A 19821-nucleotide genomic window follows, 5' to 3' on the forward strand; every position below is an offset into this window, starting at 1 on the left:
TGTTACTCTTCTTTAACATAAGAGAGTTCCAGCGTTGTGAGGCTGACGGGGAGCTTGGGGAGATAATCCAGCTGCTGGCTGTGGATCCAGGCCCACAGAAGAAAGCCCCCATGCCCGCTGCAGTTCTCCCTAAACTGTAGACGCTTTCTCCAAGCCACAACAAGGGGAGGATGGACGGTATCATCTAAGCCAGACTTGGGAAGATGCCCTGGAGAAGGAAATGGCAACCCACTCCAGTATTCTTGCCTGGGAAATCCCATGGACAGAGGAGCCTGGCGGGCTACAGGCCATAGGGTCGCCAAGAGTCGGACACAACTGAAGCAACTTAGCACACACAGAAGCCAGACTCAGCCAGTGGCCTCTGGGGCCAAGCCCAGCCCAGAGGAGCTGGCAGCGCCAGGACCAAAGCAAGATTCAGAAAGCACAGTGGGCCCAGTTAGGATCAATCGGGGTCATGCAGCATCAATCGGGGTCACAGACAACAGGACAGAATGACACGTGCATCCCTGGCCATCCCCTGGGAATGTGTCTTCTAAACCACCAAGCCAGAATCACAGAGGTTGAGAGAGTGGCTGGCCCCCTACATGGTCCCTGCTGTCCCCAGGCACCCCATCAGGGGCCCACTTGGGGGTCTGTCTCTATCGCCACTGCAGCCTGGTCTCCGCCATCACCCCTCTCTCTTGGATCAGAGCAGAAGCCTCCTAACTGGCCTCCCAGGGCCCACTCTTGCCCCCAGAACAACCCACTCTCTGCCCAGCAGCCAAGGCACTTTATCAAAATCACAGACGGCCCTCCCTGACTTCCCATCATGCTCAGAAGAAAACCTGTCCCTCGGCTCCTGGGCCTTGCCGGTCCCCCAGCCCCGTCACCGGTTCTCGCCCCAACTTTCTCGTGTCTTGTCTGTCTCTCATGGACACGTGAGCTTGCCTCTGTTCACACCCTCCCTGGGGGAGGGGGGGCTGTGGAAGAAGGAAGACTCCTGTCCCCCAGGGCTGAGGCCCCCTCCAGGACAGCACTGTCACAGCACTGCAAAGGCAGCCTGCTTCCCCAGGTACACCGACTTTCTAAGAGGCTCCCAGAGAAGGGCTCTGTACTCCCCTCCGTGAAGCAACGGGAAAGGTGGGCATTGCCCAGGAAACTCACGTGGATTTTACAGCAGCCCGTGCTTTAGAAGCAGAGGTAAGAAAGCCTACATTTGCAAAATAATACAAAACTACAGTGATGCTCTTATGTAAGTCCAAACTGGTGGGCCTCCTACCTATGGAAAAGACCTCGAAGAAGACCCATCGGGAGGGGGCTGAGAGGGACGCCTTATTTCCTGCATATACACTCCCTGGGGTGAGCGGAGAACAACCCCGCAGGAAACTGCGGGGAGGGAGGCGCTGGTACAGGAATGGTGTCAGGCTGGAGTGAACAGTGCGTGGCTGCCAGCCCCACCAGGCACCACTGCGGGCCAGGCATCTCCCGAAGGGCCTGTCACACCCTGCGGGGCAGCTCTGGTTACCGTCACTTAACACCTGGCGAAACAGAAGCTCTGAAGCAAAGCAAGGCATCGAATCCTTGTCTGCTCCAGGTTCTGTCACTTACTGGCTGCGCCGCTTCCCACGAGTCACTGCCTCCCTCTTGGCCTCTGTCTGTAAGTTCCCAAAATCATGGGACCAGGGGAGAGGCAAAGGGAAGGAGGGGGATGCCCGGGGGTTGCTTGTTGAACCTGACCTGGAAAGCTATGGGGCCACTGAGAGAAAGGGGCAGAGACTGAGAGACACAAGAGATGGCAACAGAGAGAGATGGAGACAGGTGGAGAGACAGGGAGAAAGAAACAGACCCGTACACAGAGGGAAGGGAGACGGACAAAGAGCTCTGGAGGAGACTGAAAGACAAAGGGACAAAGGAGAGGGAAGCTACGTCAGAACTGAGGGCCTGAAGGAGACCGACTAGACGAGGTGACCGTAGCAGCAGGCTGGGCAGGGGAGGCTGCTCTAAGGACGTGTGGTCCCAAGTAGTTGGAAGGGGCTGGGGAGCCGGACTCCAGAACCCCAGGCAGAGAGGACGGTCAGATCAGGTCGGATGGTGGCCTGGGGAGACAGAGCAGGAGGGGTCGAGGGTGCCCTGGTGAAGGAGCTGAAGCAGGGCTTCGAGTCCAGAGGCTCCGCACGGGCACCCAGAATAGCCATGTGGCCGGGAGAGCCCTGGTGCCATGGGTCTCCCAGGTTGGATATAGTCTCTCTGCTCCTAAACTCCTCTCTACTCAGATGTGGCAGCTGCAGGGCACAGTGCTGGGGGCCACAGACTCCCTCAGGGGCAGACCACAAAGCTCTACTTTCTCAGGTCTACTCTCTCAGACCACAGCCTCTGCCTCCCCCAGCCTCACAAGTGGGCCCAATGTGGGGACGATTATGTCTCATAACCCAAGCCTATCTATGCATTCAGGTCCCCAGGCGAGGTAACACCAACACTCAGGTTCGCCCAGGTCAGCCTCGCCAGGGCAAAGGGAGCTCTTGGTCTGCCATTCCACGCCCCTTTTCCCCAAGCCACTAGCCCCTCTGTTCAGCATGGCCAGCGAAATGGAAGACAACGAGCCCAGAATACGTTGCTTCAACCATAACATCTGCCAGAGAAACCAAGCTTGCCTCTATGGTAACATCCAAGATATGGGAAGAGATGAAGGTAGGAGTGGGCAGAACCGGAGCCACTCCCCACCCATAAGCAGACAGATGCTTGAAGCCCAGTGTGCACTGGGATCAAGTCTGAGACCAAAACTGGTTATCATGCCTCTTGGGACACCAGCTCACATAGCCTGCCACCTGGAGTAGGAGCTACATCAGAGTTCAGTTCAAAATTCCCAATCAAGGGTCTTCCACCCAATTCTCTGGCTCCTGCACCCTCCTCTTCTGTCCTCAAGTCCCGGGGTCCCTGGTAGACCTTATAGAATCCAGAGTGGGGTCTTGATGACCTCTGCGGAAGCCCAGCCAGCAGCCTCTTCTTGCTAAGCTGTCACCCCTGTGCAAAGACAGCCATGGCCCATGGCCACTAGGTGGCGCCAGACCCTAAGCCACGCAGGAAGGCTGCTCCTCCGCGCCGTGATCTCATTCCCAGCCGGCGGCCTCCCAAGGCCTGCACCTTTCAATGTGGCAGCATCGGGGTGCAAGGGGGCATCTGGCCAGGCCGAGGGGCAGTCCCAGATGTGCCATGTCCCCACGAGAAAGCATCTGCAGGAGACACAAGGTGGGCTGCTGCTCCCTCGCCTTCTCCCTCTCCTTGGCAGGTTCCAGAAATCTCACCTCCCCTAGAAAGGTGGTTTGGGAGGAAAAACATCCAACTCTCCTCCTCCTGACTGGCTTCCACCTGGATTCTGTGTCACCTGCTGTCACACTATTTCTCTCCTAAGAACATTGGATCATGAAAGGCACGGATCTAAAGGCAGGCAGGCAGCTGTCCTGTGGAGTGAGGACTCAGGAAACCTGTGTCTGGTGTGAGGTCTGCAGGGCTGCTCGACCTTGGGCAGTTCACCCATCTCAGAGGGGCAGGCCGAAGGATCGCTAAGCCGAAGGATCCTTTTATTAACTCCCTCTTTCTCTGGCCGAGCCTCTTGACAAGTAACACCCAGTGTTTGTGTGGCCCTCATATGTGCCTGGCACTGCTGTGAGCATTTTGTATTTATTAACTTAATCCTTGCAACAGATAAATAAGGTGGATGCAATATTACCCCCTCTTTAACAGATGGTAAACTGAAGTGCCAGGGTTACGAAATGTGCTTCGGTTTACCCAGCTCAGTAAGGGGTTGAGGAGGGCCGTAAGCCCAGAAGTCTGCTCTGGAGCCAGTGCTCGGAGTTCCCACCCACACAGCTCTATGAGGTAGACCAGTTGTCTCCTTCCTTCTGCCCTTAGTGCAACTTGCTTGCTTTTACTACAGGGGAAAATCATGGTTTGCCCCTAACACCTGGGTTCTTTTTCAGTTCTGTTCCTGGCTGTGTTGCCTTGGGGAACATCTCCTACCCTCATGGAGCCTCAGTGTTCTCATCTATGCAATGCTTGGCCCAGAGGAGGACCCTAGGACATGGTGAACGAATGGATGCATGTTATCGTGGTCCCCTTAGAGGGCCTCAGGGGACTCAGATGAGGCAATGCCTGTGAGAACAGACGGGAGACCAGAGGCCAAGGATGGCACCTATTACTGACCCCCACAGAGGGTTCTCCTGTCTTCCCTTCAGTCTATTCTCCTTATTCCCCTTCCAAAGCTATCTCCTCCCCTTACTTCATAAACCACAGAACTGTTTAAAGTTCCTTATGCCTCCAGGAGAACTCTCTAGTTCTCTGAGCACATTTTCACCTCTTACAGTACACTCTGAAGGAGACATATTTGTCATCTTTTCCTCTTTGGTTCATCAGAGACTCAGAGAGGCCGAGTGATTTCCCCAAAGTCACACAGCAAGTCAGGACTGAGGTACATCAGAGGTCTTGGCCAACTTATGTTGCTGCACTGGCAGTTAATTAAGGGAAGCTGGAAGCGAGAGGCTGAATAATTTCACCTGTCTGGACCTACAGTGCCCTGCTGTTTCTTATGACACATTGTAAAGTCTCTATTGTGGACAGAAACTCACCCTCAAAGTCCCAGACAGGGCGAAACCTAGGTTTGGGGGCACCTGAAGCTTTGGAAATCTCTAATAGAAAAACAAAGTCTACGAAACACTGGAAGTAGAAATACTGACAGCATCAATTCTATACACTTTTTTTCCCAGAAAAATAAAAGAGGAGAGAACACTTCTGTGTTCACTTTATGAGGTCAGCATTACTCTATCAAAGTCAGACACATACCACACAAGAAAATAAAACTACAGACAATATCTCTTATGAAAGTGAAAGTGTTAATCACACAGTTGTGTCCAGCTCTTTGCAACCCCATGGACTATAGCCTGCCAGGCTCCTCTGTCCATGGAATTCTCCAGGCAAGAACACTGGAGTGGGTAGCCATTCCCTTCTCCAGGGGATCATCCCAATCCAGGGATAGAACCTGGGTCTTGTGCATTGCAGGCAGATTCTTTACTGTCTGAGCCATCAAGGAAGCCCCATCCCTTATAAACACAGATGCAAATACCTTTAACGAAATACTAGCAAATCAAATTCAGTGATATATGGAAAGAATAGTATTTGATATCCAACTGGAGTATATTTGGGGAATGTAAGGCTTATTCTGTATTCAGAAATCAATTACTGCAATTAATGATATTAACAGGTAAAACCACACACTACATTAACTGATGCAGAAAGAAAGCATTTGACAGAATTCAACATCCACTGATGATTTTTTAAAAAAACTCTCAGCAAACCAGAAATAGAAAAGAGCTTTCTTAACCCGACATAGATGAAAGACATCTATAAAAATTAATAGTTAATATCACACTTACTGATATAAAGACTGAAGATCTTAAGATCAGGAACAAGGCAGTAATGTCTACACTCACCATTTCTATTTAACATCATACTAGAAGTCCTGGTCAGTACAATAAGTCAGGGGAAAGAAATAAGATTATACAAACTGCAAGGAAAGGGACTTCCCTGATGGTCCAGCAGTTGAGAATCTGCCTTCCGATGCAGGGGATGCGGTTCGATACCCGGTCAGGTAACTAAGATTCCACCTGCTGTGAGGCAACTGAGCCCCCAAGCCACAACTGTGACCTGATGCAGCCAAAAATAATCAATCAATTAAAAAAAATTTTTTTTTAATTTGCAAGAAAGAAGTAAAATTGTCCCTATTTGTAAATGATATGACTATCTGGATAAAATCCCCAGGAATAAAAACAAAGTTCACAGAACTAATTACCAAGTTTAGCAAAGTCTCATGATACAGGGAAGACAGAGGAAGGAGCCTGAAGTGCGGCAGTCCGTGGAGCTGCAAAGAGTCTCACCCGACTTAGCGACTGAGCAACAACAACGCAATACAAGGTCATCGTATGGAAACTGAACGTATCTCTATAGACTACTAATGCACAATTGGGAATTGAAATAAAAAAAAAACCACATACCACTTAAACGAGTTCCCTTAGGGGAAGGCAGGACAGGGGAAGGGGATTAAGAGGGACAGATTATGAGGCATTGAATACATGAGTCACAGGGATGAACGCAGAGCACAGGAAATACTGTCAGTACGTCGTAGTAACTTTGTTCAGAGTATAATCTACAAAGACGTCAGATTATTCTGCTGCACCCCTGAAGCTAGTATAATACTGTAAGTGACTTATACATCAATTTAAAAAACTTTTATATTTTTGTACTATTTAAACACAAGCAGCCCATGCCTCTGGGGGCATGTTGACCCTCGTCCTGGGTGGGCGTGGAGCACTGTCTCACAGGCACACACACACCACCACCACCACCAAGAACGCTCCACACAAACACCACACACTCATGCACGCCGCACTCACAGTGTGGACACACCGCCACGTGTGTACATGCCAACCACGCGTGAAGTTCACGCACCCTCACAGCCACATGCATGTCCTATGCAGCAAGACACACACGCACACGTCGCCGCGCACCGGAACACGCTGCACGAGTTCAGGTCCTCGAGTGTACAGACCCCCGGAGCCCATGATCATATCCTGGTGTCAACAGGCTCCAACCTGGGATCCCTGAGGGGGAGGGTCCCTGCCTGCCCCTGGCGTCACAGCTGACTCAGAGGATGGACGCAGAGGGAAAAAGGCTAAAGCACATCACTTCTGGGGAGAGGTGGGAATCTACCACTTCTCCCACTGGTAGCCGGGAGTCACCAGAGAGAGGGTGCTGCAGCCACTCGACAAGGAGAGAGGGGATGCAGGGCTGTCATCATGGGAGGAATCCTGCCCCCAAAATCAAGGACAGAGCTGGGCCAGCTGCTACCTCCACACACCCTCGAGCTCACTGATATCCGAACTTGTGCAGCCCTGGCCCTGATCACACCTGTCCTGCTTCACCTCCACCTGAGCCTGGCAGATGGGGAAGCCTGGCTTATGGTCGTGGTGAAGGCGTTGAGAACTGTCATGATGATGCCTGATCTGCACTCCCGTTGGGTCCCTCCTTCTAGGTGGAGGGGCTCCTTCCCGTGTGTCCTCTGCATCGCTGACTGCATCCCAGGGGCCCAGGGCCAGATGGCTGTGCCCCAAAGCAAGGTGGGGCGGTTTCAGGGTTCTGGGCTGCCTGGCGCTTGTGCAGGAACCTTGCTGGTCTGGGGTCTGTCACCTGCTGAGGATGGAAGCTGACCTGGGTCCCCAGGCGTTAACGGGGGCTCCAGGGCTGCAATGCCAAAAAGGGGGTGCTCCCACCTGGGATACTGACTCCATGCCCAGGTGAGAACCCCTGAGAGTCTTCCCTGGGGCCCCAGGTCAGTATGGAGAAAAGTCCTTCAAGCTCTTCTAGGCCATCACAGATCTTGGGGGCACCCAAGCTGTGGCAGACAGGATCAGGGTTCAGCCTGCCTGCCTAACCTCTGCCAGATACCGATACTCTCATTTTTACAGATGAGGAAAATCAAGGCTAGCCTGGATCCAGTATCCCAGGGGGCTCCCTAGTGGCTGTGCAGTGAGGTATCCAACCTCCTGCCTCTGCCCCACCCCTGCTGGTGCTCCCCGCCCTTGGCCACACCTGCTGGCCTCCAGTCCCAGGCCTTCCTGGCATGTGCTTGTCTCAGTGTCTTGGCTTCTGCTGTCCCCATCATCCTCAAAGGGCCCAGTTCTCCCCATGTGTCTCTCTCCATGCCCAGATCACAGCATTTCCCTTCCCCACTCCTGTTACACTGGGTCCTCAGTACAGTAATAACTCCTATTTGTGGGGTTCTCCCTACATAATAGGCACAGTGGGAACCTTCTACACATATTACGTCATTTAACCTGACAACGTCACGATCGTCAGCAGATGAAGAAACTGAAGCGAGAGGAAGTCCCGGGACGCGACTGCCAGCCTCATCCAAGACCTAGACTCCAGAGGCGGTGCTTCTAACCCAGAGAGCTATGTTCTTCTATTCCTTATCATGTCCCCCTTTCCTCTCCTCCCACTTCACTTTCAATTCTATGAATCAGGTCATCTATCAGCCCCGTTTTATAGAATCAGAAAACTGAGGCTCAGAGGCGTTACACCGCACACCACGTTGGAAAGTCAGATTTCAGCCTTGATTTGATTGGCTGTGCCACACGCCTGGTCTCTACCCCTAGAGGTCCCTCCCTGCTCACAGCCCATCTGTACTGGAGTCACATACTCAGAGGCCTCTCCAGCTAGATCTTAACCCCCGGGTTAAGCTGCTGTACAGCCGCTGCCCCTACCCCACCATGGTAAGCATCCACGCAGAGGGTGCTATGGTGCATTTATCCCCGGCTCTGATGGTCTCGTTTGACCAAGAGATGCCTGCAACACCACCTTCAAATACATAACATACATGTTCCCCAAGGCAGATGGCCAGAGAGGGTGTGAGGAGCACAATTAAAGCAGGAATGACCTGGGTTGGAGAAAAGAGAGAACCTACCAACCAGCCTGGCAGAACACTATTACGACGAGGCAGGATTTCTGCCCTCTCTGGACAGTTTGAGAGAGAAGCGAAGCTCGGGGGCTGTGAGGGGTCAGAGGCCCACAGCTCACAGAGCAGAGGGGCTGAAGCCATCTTTCCAGTGTATCACAGGCATGGCGCGGTGCACCCAGGGCCCACCTGGGCATATACCCGTGGGTGTCCACACAGAAGTCCTAGCTGAGAACCCCCTCACACTGCCCAAATGCCGATGTGGGTGGCTCACGGGGCCCCTAAGCCGGCATACTGGGAAGAGTGTGCCAACACAGCCCGGCTGAGGGCTCTGGGCCCTCTCTGAGTGTGAGAATGGATTCTGGAACCTTCCACTGCCTGGCTGGCCTGGAAGGCCCCTCCCCTCCCCTCCCCCAACTCCGGCTGAGACGTCTTCAGCTCCCAGGAAAAGGTGGAGGGGCCAGATGCCGGCTAAGCCCCGGAGAGCAGCGCATCAAATCGGAGCTATTTTTAGCCCTTCTCTCCAGCGTCTAACATCGGCTGAGCAGTGGTGGCCGGCTTGGGGCACGCATTTGAGAGAGCACATCTTAGCGGGGTCCCAGGGAGATGACGGGGAAAGTGCCCCAAAGCTTCAGGGAAGGGAGGTGGCTGTACTGGGTGCCACCTGGTCGTTTTCCTGGGTCTCAGGTCCTGGTGGCAAGGTGGCCTTAGCATCCCTCAGAGCATGGGTGTGAAGCGCCCCACCCGCCTCAATTCCCCACTGGCACAGGGGGGCCCAAGCGATTGCTTCTTCTCTGAGACCCTGCAAGACAGCGGATTTAAAAAATCAAAACTCCTTTGCAAACGTACATGTTGGAGGAACGCTGTTTCTCATCAGCTCCCAGAAGGACAGAGAGCCAAGTTTTGAGGTGTGGGTGGGTTTCTCTCTGCACACCTGGTGCATGGCACACTGCTGGACGCCTGGTGGACGTTCCGTGTTTGTCTCATGAATGAGTGAACCAACTGGTCAGCCTGCTAGTCAAATCCTTGCGCCCTGGGAAGTGTAGAGCGCAACAGGTATAAGGAAAACCCCTCTCTTCTCCAAGCTCTGTATCAGCTCGGAGTGTCCACAGGGGGCGTCCGGGAGCTAGAGCCCGGAGTGGAAGCTGGAGCCCTCTTCCCTGCTCTTTTCTGGTCTCCCCATCTGCCCCCAGCTCGTCCTCAAGCCTCACTCTCTGGCTTGCTAAGTCCCCAGTCCTGAATGAACAAGGGACTGCCTTTCTCTCTTAACCAAGTGAGCAAGCCCGTCGCTGGCCCCACCCAGCCTTGTGAGTCTCTGTGGGTCTCTGCTGGGAGCTGGAACCGCTGCTGTGTCCACCGTGGAAAGGCCGCTTCACCTTCATCCAGATGAGAACTGAAGACTCTGATGATGGCGCTCCAGCGCTTGCTTTGCCTGCCTCTTGCTGGAACGGATTTACTGGTCTGCACCCGAGCACTATGGGAGGAGGTTGGCCCTGCCCAGCGAAGGCCACGTTCAGAGTGCCTCACCACCTCAGCAGGGATCCACTGGCCCAAAGTAAAGTCACGTGCACTCTGGTATGAGCTCTGAATCATGTGACCAACATATAAGCACAAGCCTGCCCAGGGCAACAGTGCTGAGGATCCCTGGGCCCGGGTAGGAGGACATGCCTGTGCCTTTGTCGTAAGCCTCTGGTGCAGGGTGTGGCCAGCACATCCCGGTGTCCCTTTTCTACCCCAGAGTGGTGGTGTTGTTCAGTTGCTCAGTTGTGTCCAACTTTGTGACCTCACGGACTGCAGCCCGCCAGGCTTCTCTGTCCTTCACCATTTCCCAGAGTTTACTCAAACTCAGGTCCATTGAGTCTATGATGCCATCTAACCATCTTGTCCTCTGTCATCCCCTTCTCCTCCTGCCCTCAATCTTTTTCAACATCAAGGTCTTTCCCAATGAGTCAGCTCTTTGTATCAAGTGGCCAAAGTATTGGAGCTTCAGCATCAGTCCTTCCAATGAATATTCAGGGTTAACTTCCTTTAGGATTGACTGGTTTGATTTCCTTGCAGTCCAAGACTCTCAAGAGTCTTCTCCAGCACCACAGTTCGAAAGCATCAGTTCTTCAGTGCTCAGCCTTCTTTATAGTCCAACTCTGATCCGTACATGACTACTGGAAAAACCATAGCTTTGATCATATAACTTCTTTCCAAATCTCCACATCTGAGTGGACAGCCGAGCAGACACCCTTTGTGGGAGGGTGATAATCGTGGTGATGGCAGCAGTGACTTGGATGAAGCCGCTGAGCCGGGGCAACCACTCAGGTGTGTGGGTGGGGGGGAGCTGGCTGCTTCCGCTTGGGCTGGAGGAGGGGTGGGGTGAGAAGCGGCGTCTGACCTGGAGCTCAGATCACCTGCCAGGGAGGCGTTTCTGAGGTCACTGCTCCCCCAACCCCTCCGTTTTCTGGCAGCAACACTACTTCTCAGGCGCACGCCAGATGGGGTTTAAGAATAATAATGAACAATACAATGACTCTACAGTGTCTCTCGCCATGCGGGTACACTTTTTGACCACTCTGACACACCTGACTTCCTCATCGCCTTCTTAAGGTTCCAGCAAGGTGGTCTGGACTCTCCCCTGAAGTCAGGGCGGAAAGCAGGGCTCCCCCGGCAGCACAGGGCACAGGCTGTATGAGCAGGAGACAACCCTGGGCCCTGCCTCTTCCCCGTGGCTCTGACCTCTTGCTCTCATGGCCAGGAAGGTACATCATTCATGGAACAGTTAGTTACCCGAGAGGAGTGCCGGAGGCCTCCCACATGCCGGACACAGAGCCAGGCACAGTCCAGGCCCGAAGGAGCTCCTGTTCAGCAGGGAGAGGAAAGGGCACTTAGTCAAGGGCCAAAGGCTTCGGACTGCATGGTCCCCCACAGCAGGAGGGGCTCTGGGTAAAGAAGAGGACGTTTCCAACACAATGGGGGAAGTGAGGAAGGTTCCAGGAGGAGGTGAAGTCTGGGCAGAATCTCAGATACTCAAGAGACCAATTCTACAGGCCATAAGCCCCTTTCCCAATCCCGTCTGCCTTGACCCAGCGGGCGTGGGGCCAAGCTTATGGCTTCTTCATCGTGGCCCTCTCCTGAATCTTTCTGATGAGAGATAACCCATGGGGCTGAAACTGGGAGCTTTCTGAGGTCAGGAGCTGGGTCATCCTCACCTTTCCTTCCTCCCTAGCCCAGGAAAGAATGGATAGATGGATGGGTGGACTGACGGTCGGATGGATGAAGAGGGAGTGGCTGGGACCAGAGAAGGTCCACATCAAGAGGGAGGGGCAGTTTTTGAGCAGGGGAGGGTGGGATTCTGCCTCCTCCAGCAGGTGGGCTAGGTCTGGCTGGTAGGTAGTGTGAGGGTTCCACTTTATTCTCATTCACTATTCTTTCTGCCTCCTAGTGGCTCAGACAGTAAAGCATCTGCCTATAATGCATCTGCTTTCTAACATGTATTGAGTGGAGATCTATGTCAGATGCAGATCTGAGTGCGCTGTGTGTATTAGCTCACTTAATGTGACCTGTGGGGTAGGGTCTACCATAGTCCCATTTTACAGATGAAGAAACCGAGGCAGAAACTGACTTTTACCCACTAAATTCCTGCACAGCAGCACAGGCTGGTCTCTTGGGGGTTTCCAAGACCACCTTCCAAGATCAGACGACTTGGTTCCCAGCTCCTCGTAGCCCCTGCAGTCATGTTCCTCATAATCATCCTGGAATACTGTCACCCTGCTTACAGAGAAGTCACTCCCAGAAATGTCTGCTTAAGACTCAGTTAGGGGCTAAATTGTGTTCCCTCAAAACCCATATGGGTGAGGGCCTAACCCCTCAGACTGAGTATCCTTGCAGATGGGACCTTTAAAGAGGTAATCGAGGTAAAATGAGGCCATAATCGTGGGCCCTGACCCAACATGACAGGTATCCTTATAAGAAGAGGGGATGAGGACACAGGTAACACACAGACTGGGGGCGGGGACCACGCGAGGACACAGCAGGAGGCGGCTACCAGGCTGAACTGTGTCCCCCCACCCTGCCCCTAATTCCTATACTGAGGCCCCCACCCCACAGTGACAGCCTCTGGAAGTGGGACAGTTAAGTAATTGGCTGAGGTTAAATGAGGTCTCTAACCTGATGGGGCTGGAGACATCTCCCTCTCCCTCTGTGCACACCCAGACCAGAGGGCCATGTGAGGACATGGGGACAAGACGGCCACTTACAAGCCAGGAAGAGAGGCTTTGGCAGAAACTAACCCCGCCTGCACCTGATCTCAGACTCCTAGCCTCTAGAACGGTGAGAAGATACGGTTTTGTTGTTTAAGCCTCCGGTCGGCGGCACTTTGTTAGGAAGTCTTGGCAAACCAGCACAGTCCTGGGCCCGTCCTTGGGGAAGAGGCGTCTCTGTCTGTTCTTTCAGCTGACAGCTGCTGCCTGCTGCCAGGGCCAGGCCTCATGGTCATCAGGCCAGGAAGCAGGTGGGTAGGTGTCCGACTCTTTGCGACCCTGTGGACTGTAGCCTGCCAGGCTCCTCTGTCCATGGGATTCTCCAGGCAAGAATGCTGGAGTGGGTAGCTATTCCCTTCTCCAGGGGATCTGCCTGACCCAGAGATCAAACCCAGGTCTCCTGCACTGCAGGCAGATTCTTTACCGTCTGAGCCACCAGGGGGGCCAGTTTGGGTGCACAGTGTGGGTCAAAGGGCTCTGAACCTGGAGGTTCAAATTCTGGTTCCATTCCTGCTGTTACACAGTCATTCCTTTGACTTCAGCCAAAAGAGGTAACACATTCTATCTCATTTCGCAAGAATAACAGAAAGTTAGAAGTGGAAATGGGCAGGAATCCAACCAATTCCTTTACAGATGAAGAAAACTGAGGCTCCAGAGAGGAGCCTGGCTGTGATGATCCACCCCAGGTCTCCTGACTTCCAGCTTGTGGTTCAGCACCGTCTGCTCCCTTTGCTCATGGGGCTCTTCCGGGGTGCTGCAGGGGCAGGGTGAGGGGAAGGGGCAGACAAGAAAGCTGGCACAGCATGACTCACAGTTTGCCTCGAGCTGGAAAGGAAATCAGCCTCACTTTCCTCAGCAGCCTGAGGCACAGACTCCCCCGTTCACCATCCCACCCCCCCAACCCCCGGCAGCGGTCCTTTACCTGGCTCCATTCCCCAGTACCTTCTGCATCGCCCACCCTGGTGGACGGCGGGGATGGATGCTGGCGGCTTGTCACGCTTCTAGCCCTGCCTTGGTCTGTCTTCTCAGACCTGGGGGGGCCAGTTCCACCCTTCCAGCAAGGCAGAGCCTGACCCTACTCAGAGGAGACATGCCCCAAGAAGACAGAGAGCTCACCTGAGGTGGGGAGGGACGCTCGGCACAGCGATGCTCGGACACCACCAGAAGAACACCGAGGTGCAGAGCCAGGTGAGCCCCAGGGGGTGAGGGTCTGCAGCCACGCAGGGGGCTTCCCAGAGAAAGCAGCGGGCACCAAAGGAATGGGCGGCGGTGGAGCCAGTGACTTCACAGGGGCCTCGGCCAACACTCACAGCAAGGTGGCTGGCTGCCCCTCTGCTCCTCCCATGCCAACCTCCACCCCAGTGCGGTGAGGGATTGAACTAGATTTGGAATTAAACTGCCTTCAGCTTCTCGGGGACAGGTGAGGCCTCTCTTACCCATTCCCATCAGAAGGGAGACCCCCTTCCCTCCAGACGGGCCCCTCCATTCAGCTGGGCATCGTATGCCTGGAACAAGCTTCCAGCAGCAGACTTGCGGTCCTCCATGTGTCCCCCACCCCACCCCCTCCCCTTGGCAGTGACAGGCTCCCGGGGACTGGGGGATGAAGCGTTAACGTCTGGCGGGCTCCCAGGAGACAGACAGGCAGGCCCTGAGGTACCGATGCTGCAGTCAGTCACTGACAGGAAGAAGAGATGAGAGGGCTGTAGGACAGATGGAGGCTCCAACTGCCTGCCAGGAGCCACGGACTCCTGCTGCTCTGAGGCCCCCTCTCCCTCTGTGCGACGTGTTCTTATCCCTCCCTGATGTCCAGTCCCTCAACCGGGGGAGGATGGAGCGCGTCAACCGGGGACCTTCACCCCAGCCCAGGGAATGTCTCTCCTTCCCTCCTCCAAACCAGCCACACTGGGGACCGAGGGAATCTGCTCAGATCTGAGCTGGTTGTATTTGGTCCAGGAACTTGAACTAAACCAAATTAAGAGCTGACATTCGTGCTAAGTCACTTCAGTGGTGTCCGACTCTTTGCGACCCTACAGACTGTAGCCCGCCAGGCTCCTCTGTCCATGGGATTCTCCAGGCAAGAACACTGGAGTGGGTCGCTGTGCCCTTCTCCAGGGGATCTTCCCGACCCAGGGATGAAACCAGTGTCTCCTGCATTGGCAGGCAGACTCTTTACAGCTAGTGTCACCTGGTATGCCTAATCTCAGAATGACCCCCTTATATTATTATCCTTTTTCAAGCTGATTTTGTAAGTGTTAAAAAAAAAAAAAAGCTATTATAGTTAGATTTGTAATTAAACATGGACATTTCCAAATGCACTAGGCCAAAACAAACTGGAGAAACCATGGTGATTTGTAAAGTCTGTTGGTCTGGGGATGTGCTGTGTGACCTTGTGTAAGTCCCTCACCCTTTCTGGGCCTCAGTTTCCCTCATGTGCATCAGGCTAGAAGATCTAAAAGGCTCTTAGCCCTGCTTATCTAATCCCTGAATCTCAAAATAGTCTCCAAATGGACTCTGCAAGCCCTCCGTTAAGTTCGGTTCTCGGCCTGGATGATAACCAAGACAAGTCATCTGGAAAAGGAATGTTCTCTCTGTGCCATCTGTGATGAGCGTGGGAGACAGGCCCGAACCCTGGGACTCAGGCAGCCTGCTGACTCTTCGGAGCCGGCACTAATGTAATTATGTGATTAGGACATTCACCTCGGTTTTCACTGTGCTCCATGTGGTTAAATCAAAAGTGACAATGAGCTGCCTGGTGGGTGACGCCATTCTCCCAGAAGGGCCCATGGAAAGTTATTCTAGGCGGGGGTCATCCTCAGAGCTGAACATCCACTGGCGAGATGGGCAGTTTCAGAGGCATCTGTCACCTGGGAAGGAGTGTGCCTGCTGCTGTCAGGGTGGGAGTCACAGAAGTGGGGGTGAACAGGGTTGGGGCCACCCCCGCCTCATTCTCCCATTTCCAGATGGAGAAGCAGGTTGGTCACTGGCTGACAGAGGCGGTGCCATTTCAGCTGTAATTTCTCATCTTTGAACAGGCTGGCTCACTGCTTCTCTATCCCACCAGGAGGGAGGAGCTCAGCGGAGAAAGTGACACTGAGTCTGAGAGCCTCTGGAGAGGGGACAGGGGGAAGCATCAGGACTGACGGCTGTCCCGGGGGGCATCCGGGTCTGCGGTCAGCAGCCAGGCTTGGGGGCAGTACTGCTTTGTGAAGTGGGTAACTCCTCCCGGGCAAAAATCAGGTCTACGCTTCAACAGGAAAACGCTAAGCCTGAGAAGGGGGCCTGACCTCCCTGGAGGCTGGAGGACAGCCCTCTCCAGGGCTCCTGCAGCCAGAATTGGGGTGCTGATGCCCTGAGGGCCCCTGCTTGCTCTGTGGCTCCTGCCTGTAGGCTCACGCCGGGATGAACCCTCCAGGACGGCCAGAGGGTTCCTCAGCCGCCTCTCCTCCTCCCACTCTGCAGTGAGCTTGGCGTGGTGACTATAGAAACCACAGAGGAACCGGGTCCCTCTCTGTTGCCACCAGCTCCCTGTGGCCTCGGGGCCAGGAGGGGGCCGGTCAGGACCAATGGTCTGACACTATGGGGAGAATGATTTGGCCCAATATCTCCATCAGCTGGGACTGCTCTAACCACATAAGAGGGCGGGCGCGGGACTTAAACAGCAGACAGACATCACTTCTCACAGTTCCAGAGGCGGAGAATGTCCGGATCAAGGTGCCAGCAGTTCAAGTCTTGGTGAGGACTCCCCTCCTGGCTTGCAGATGGCGACCTTCTCTCTGTGTCCTCACGCGAGTTCAGAGCTCATAACAGAGCTCTGGCCTCCTCTTCTTTTTTTTAATATTTTTTCTTTTTAAAGTGAACCATTTTTAAAAGTCCTTACTGCATTTGTTACAACATCGCTTCTGTTTTATGTTTTGGTTTTTTGGCCACAAGGCATATGGGATCTTAGCTCCCAGACCAGGGATCGAACCCACAGCCCCTGCACTGGAAGGCTAAGTCTTAACCACTGGACCACGAGGGAAGTCTGCTCCTCCTCTTCTTATAACGGCACAAGCCCATCACAGAGCCCCACCCTCATGGCCTCACTTAAGTCTAGTTTACTTCCCAAATGTGGAGACTGTCAACTTACGAGTTAGGGCTTCGACACGACTCTTGGGAGGACACAGCACTCAACACTCAGAGAAGACAGGAGCAAATCACAGAGGAATCAGCTATCCGTGGAGCTGGATGCTTGGCGTGCCTTCCGCAGGGATGGCTGGGAGGTCCTTCTCGGGGTCCCTTCCAAACAAATGGCTGGAGCCATGAGGGGTGAAGGGTACAGAATTCAACCTGTCCCTTGCTCTCATGTATGACCCTGAGCTTACAACAGCCCTGCAGAGTGAAGTGAAGCCCTTCTCACTTCATGCCCTGGCGCCCCACTCGCCTCATCCTCAACCTGCCCGAGGTCAAGGCTGCCTCCCGACCCGCAATGCACGCAGGTCTCTTCCCAGGCAGGTGGATACTGGTATAGTTTCCTCCAGGAGATCAAAGGAAGCCTCAAGCGCATTACCCTACGAATATGAGGAGGAGTTTGAGGCCTACCCTTGACAGCCAATCCCTGGGAAAGGAGGTATATGTTCCCAAAGGCAGAGGGGAAACAGATTAAAGTGAGAACTGAGGCCTTCCCTTTGATCAGGAGAGGAGAAGAGAAGAAAGCAAACTCAAGAATTTTCACTGTGGGTCAGACGGTCTGCCACTGAGTTGTGGTTGTCTGATTTGATCCCCAAATAGTCCAGCCAGAGAGGGTTGTTCTCCGTTTACAGACAAGAAAACCGAGGCTCAGAGGTGTAAAGGGTTGGCGGCTCTGACAGTAAAGAATTGCCTTCAATGCAGGAGACACGGGTTTGATCCCTGGGTCAAGAAGATCCCCTGGAGAAGGGAATGGCAACCCACTTCAGTATTCTTGCATGGTAAACTGCATGGACAGAGGAGCCAGGTAGGGGGACTATGATCCATGGGGTGGCAAAGAGTCAGACACGACTGAGTGACTAACACACACAGAGAAAATCGGAACTTCAGGTCTGACATTAAAGCTGCCTCAAGTCCCAAGACCTGCATTTTCACTCCTTCTCTCTCCCTCATGCACTCCGCCACTCACACCTTCATCAAACAGTGCTCGATGGCCTGGGACACAGCACGATTTGTTCTAGGAGCTTGGGATACAGCTGGCATTCTAGTGGTGGGAGAGGAAGAAACACCTACGCCAAAAAAAAAAAAAAGTAAGTCTTTTCAAGAAAACAAAATGAGGGCCATGTGACACGGAGCGGCTGAGCATGCCCAGGTTGGATTGACCAGTAAGCAGGGCTCTCTGAGGACGGGATGTGTGTCCTGAGTACTAAGGTCCAGGGTTAGAATGCTGCAGGCAGAGGGCAGGGTGAGCGTCTGGGACCGCAGAATGACTGAGGTGTGATGAGCAGGGGATAGCAAATGCCATGACACCAGGTCAGAGAGGAAAGCAGAGGTGACCTTTGAGCCCCCATAAGCAGGTGGGTTTTTCCCTAAATACAAAGGGAAGCCTTTAGAAGGACAGGATTTAAAGATTTAAACAGCAAAGTGGCAAGATCCAATTTACTAATTAAGGAGATGGTTCTGGCTTTTGTGAGCCCACCAGTGGGGAAGCTGGACACCACAGGGCTTCGGCCACATTCCAGAGAAGAGAGGGCAGTGGCCTGAGTGACAGTGGGCAGAGAGGACAGAAGTCATGACACAGAACGGCTTTTAGACCCAGAGCTCTGCAAGTCCCTACCTGCCTGGCCAGGGCTGGCCGGAGACACAGGAGTCAGAGATGGGACTCACTGTGAGCCTGAATCCAGAACCCCTGAAATGTGGAGGGAGATGTGGAAAACCTCTGATGAGTTGAGTGAGTGAAGAAATCCAGGAGAATTTCAAGACTGTCCCTTCGGGCAGAACCTCCCACACAGACACCCACCCAGATGGAGGAGATAAAGGGCTCCAGCAGCCATCAGCGGAATCCTGGCCCAGGGGGGTGGGAAACAGGGACTGTACCCTTCGATTCGCCTCCTCTCACGTTTTTAACGTGAGGAAGTGGGAGTATCGAGAGAAAGAAGGAAGGCCAGCGACCATGGCAGGGGCCTCTCCTCCCGCCAAGGGCCACAGGAATGCTTATTTCACTGATGATAAAATGGGGTGTTTTGCATGCATCTGACACAGATGTCAGTCTAACTATACACCACCTTTTTAGAGTAAAAGCTATACCTTTTTTTCAAGGGAGAGCGTTAAGCACCTTCTCCCTTTAGTACCGCTCTGACTGCACTGTTCTCTGAAGCACAACGAAAGATCTTGGCTTAACCACCACTTTCACCTCTGATGGGGGGACTGGTGCCCAAGCGTGGAGCAGGGGGCGCCTCCTGAGAGCGTGGAGGGGACTTATTTTCAATCTTTTCTAAGAGGTAAGAAAATGCAAACCATAAGTAGGCTTAAATGCTTCTTTCCCAAAGCATAATATTACCATACAATGGAGAGGTTATTAAATCACATAATACGACTCAATTCTGTAACTTGCGTTGGGTGACCCTGCTCTACATCTCCCCCCGCCCAACCTCGACCCTCTTCCTTGAAGGAGCTGGCCCCACCTCTGATGCCCCAGCAAGCCAGTGTGTTGCGCTCTCACATGTCCACTTTATTATTGCTGTTGTTTAGTGCTAAGTCGTGTCCAATTCTTTGTGACCCCATGGACTGCATCAAGCCAGACTCCTCTGTCCTTCACTGTCTCCCGTAAGTTTGCTCAGATTCATGTCCATTGAGTCGGTGATGCTATCTAACCATCTCATCCTCTGCCGCCCCTTCTCCTTTTGCCTTTAACTTCCTCCAGCATTTCCCAGGCCCCAGACCCACAGGCTAGCAAGCTCTGGCCTTGTGGACAGCAGTTCCCTGGGCCCTGTGGCTATTAGTCGACCCTAAGCCCTTGCTACAGTGGCTGAGCTGAGTTCTGATGCGGCTCCACCCAGTAGGCACGGCTCTGAGTCGGGTCTATTCCCTGGACCTGCTCACCACAGAGGGACTAGAGCTGCAATAGAAGGTGACACGTCTCCTGAG

General features: G+C 53.6%; 1 protein-coding gene across 3 annotated transcripts in view; it reads right to left on the minus strand.

Annotated features, from left to right (window-relative positions):
* The window catches only part of XKR6 (XK related 6), a 309158-nt gene that overhangs the window by 57205 nt on the left and 232132 nt on the right, over positions 1-19821 (minus strand). The gene's annotated exons all lie outside the window — the stretch shown is intronic.

The sequence above is a fragment of the Bos grunniens genome, chromosome 8, assembly GCF_055505025.1.
Source record: "Bos grunniens cultivar Pamir isolate PY7600 chromosome 8, Bosgru_T2T1.0, whole genome shotgun sequence".
NCBI lineage: Eukaryota > Metazoa > Chordata > Mammalia > Artiodactyla > Bovidae > Bos > Bos grunniens.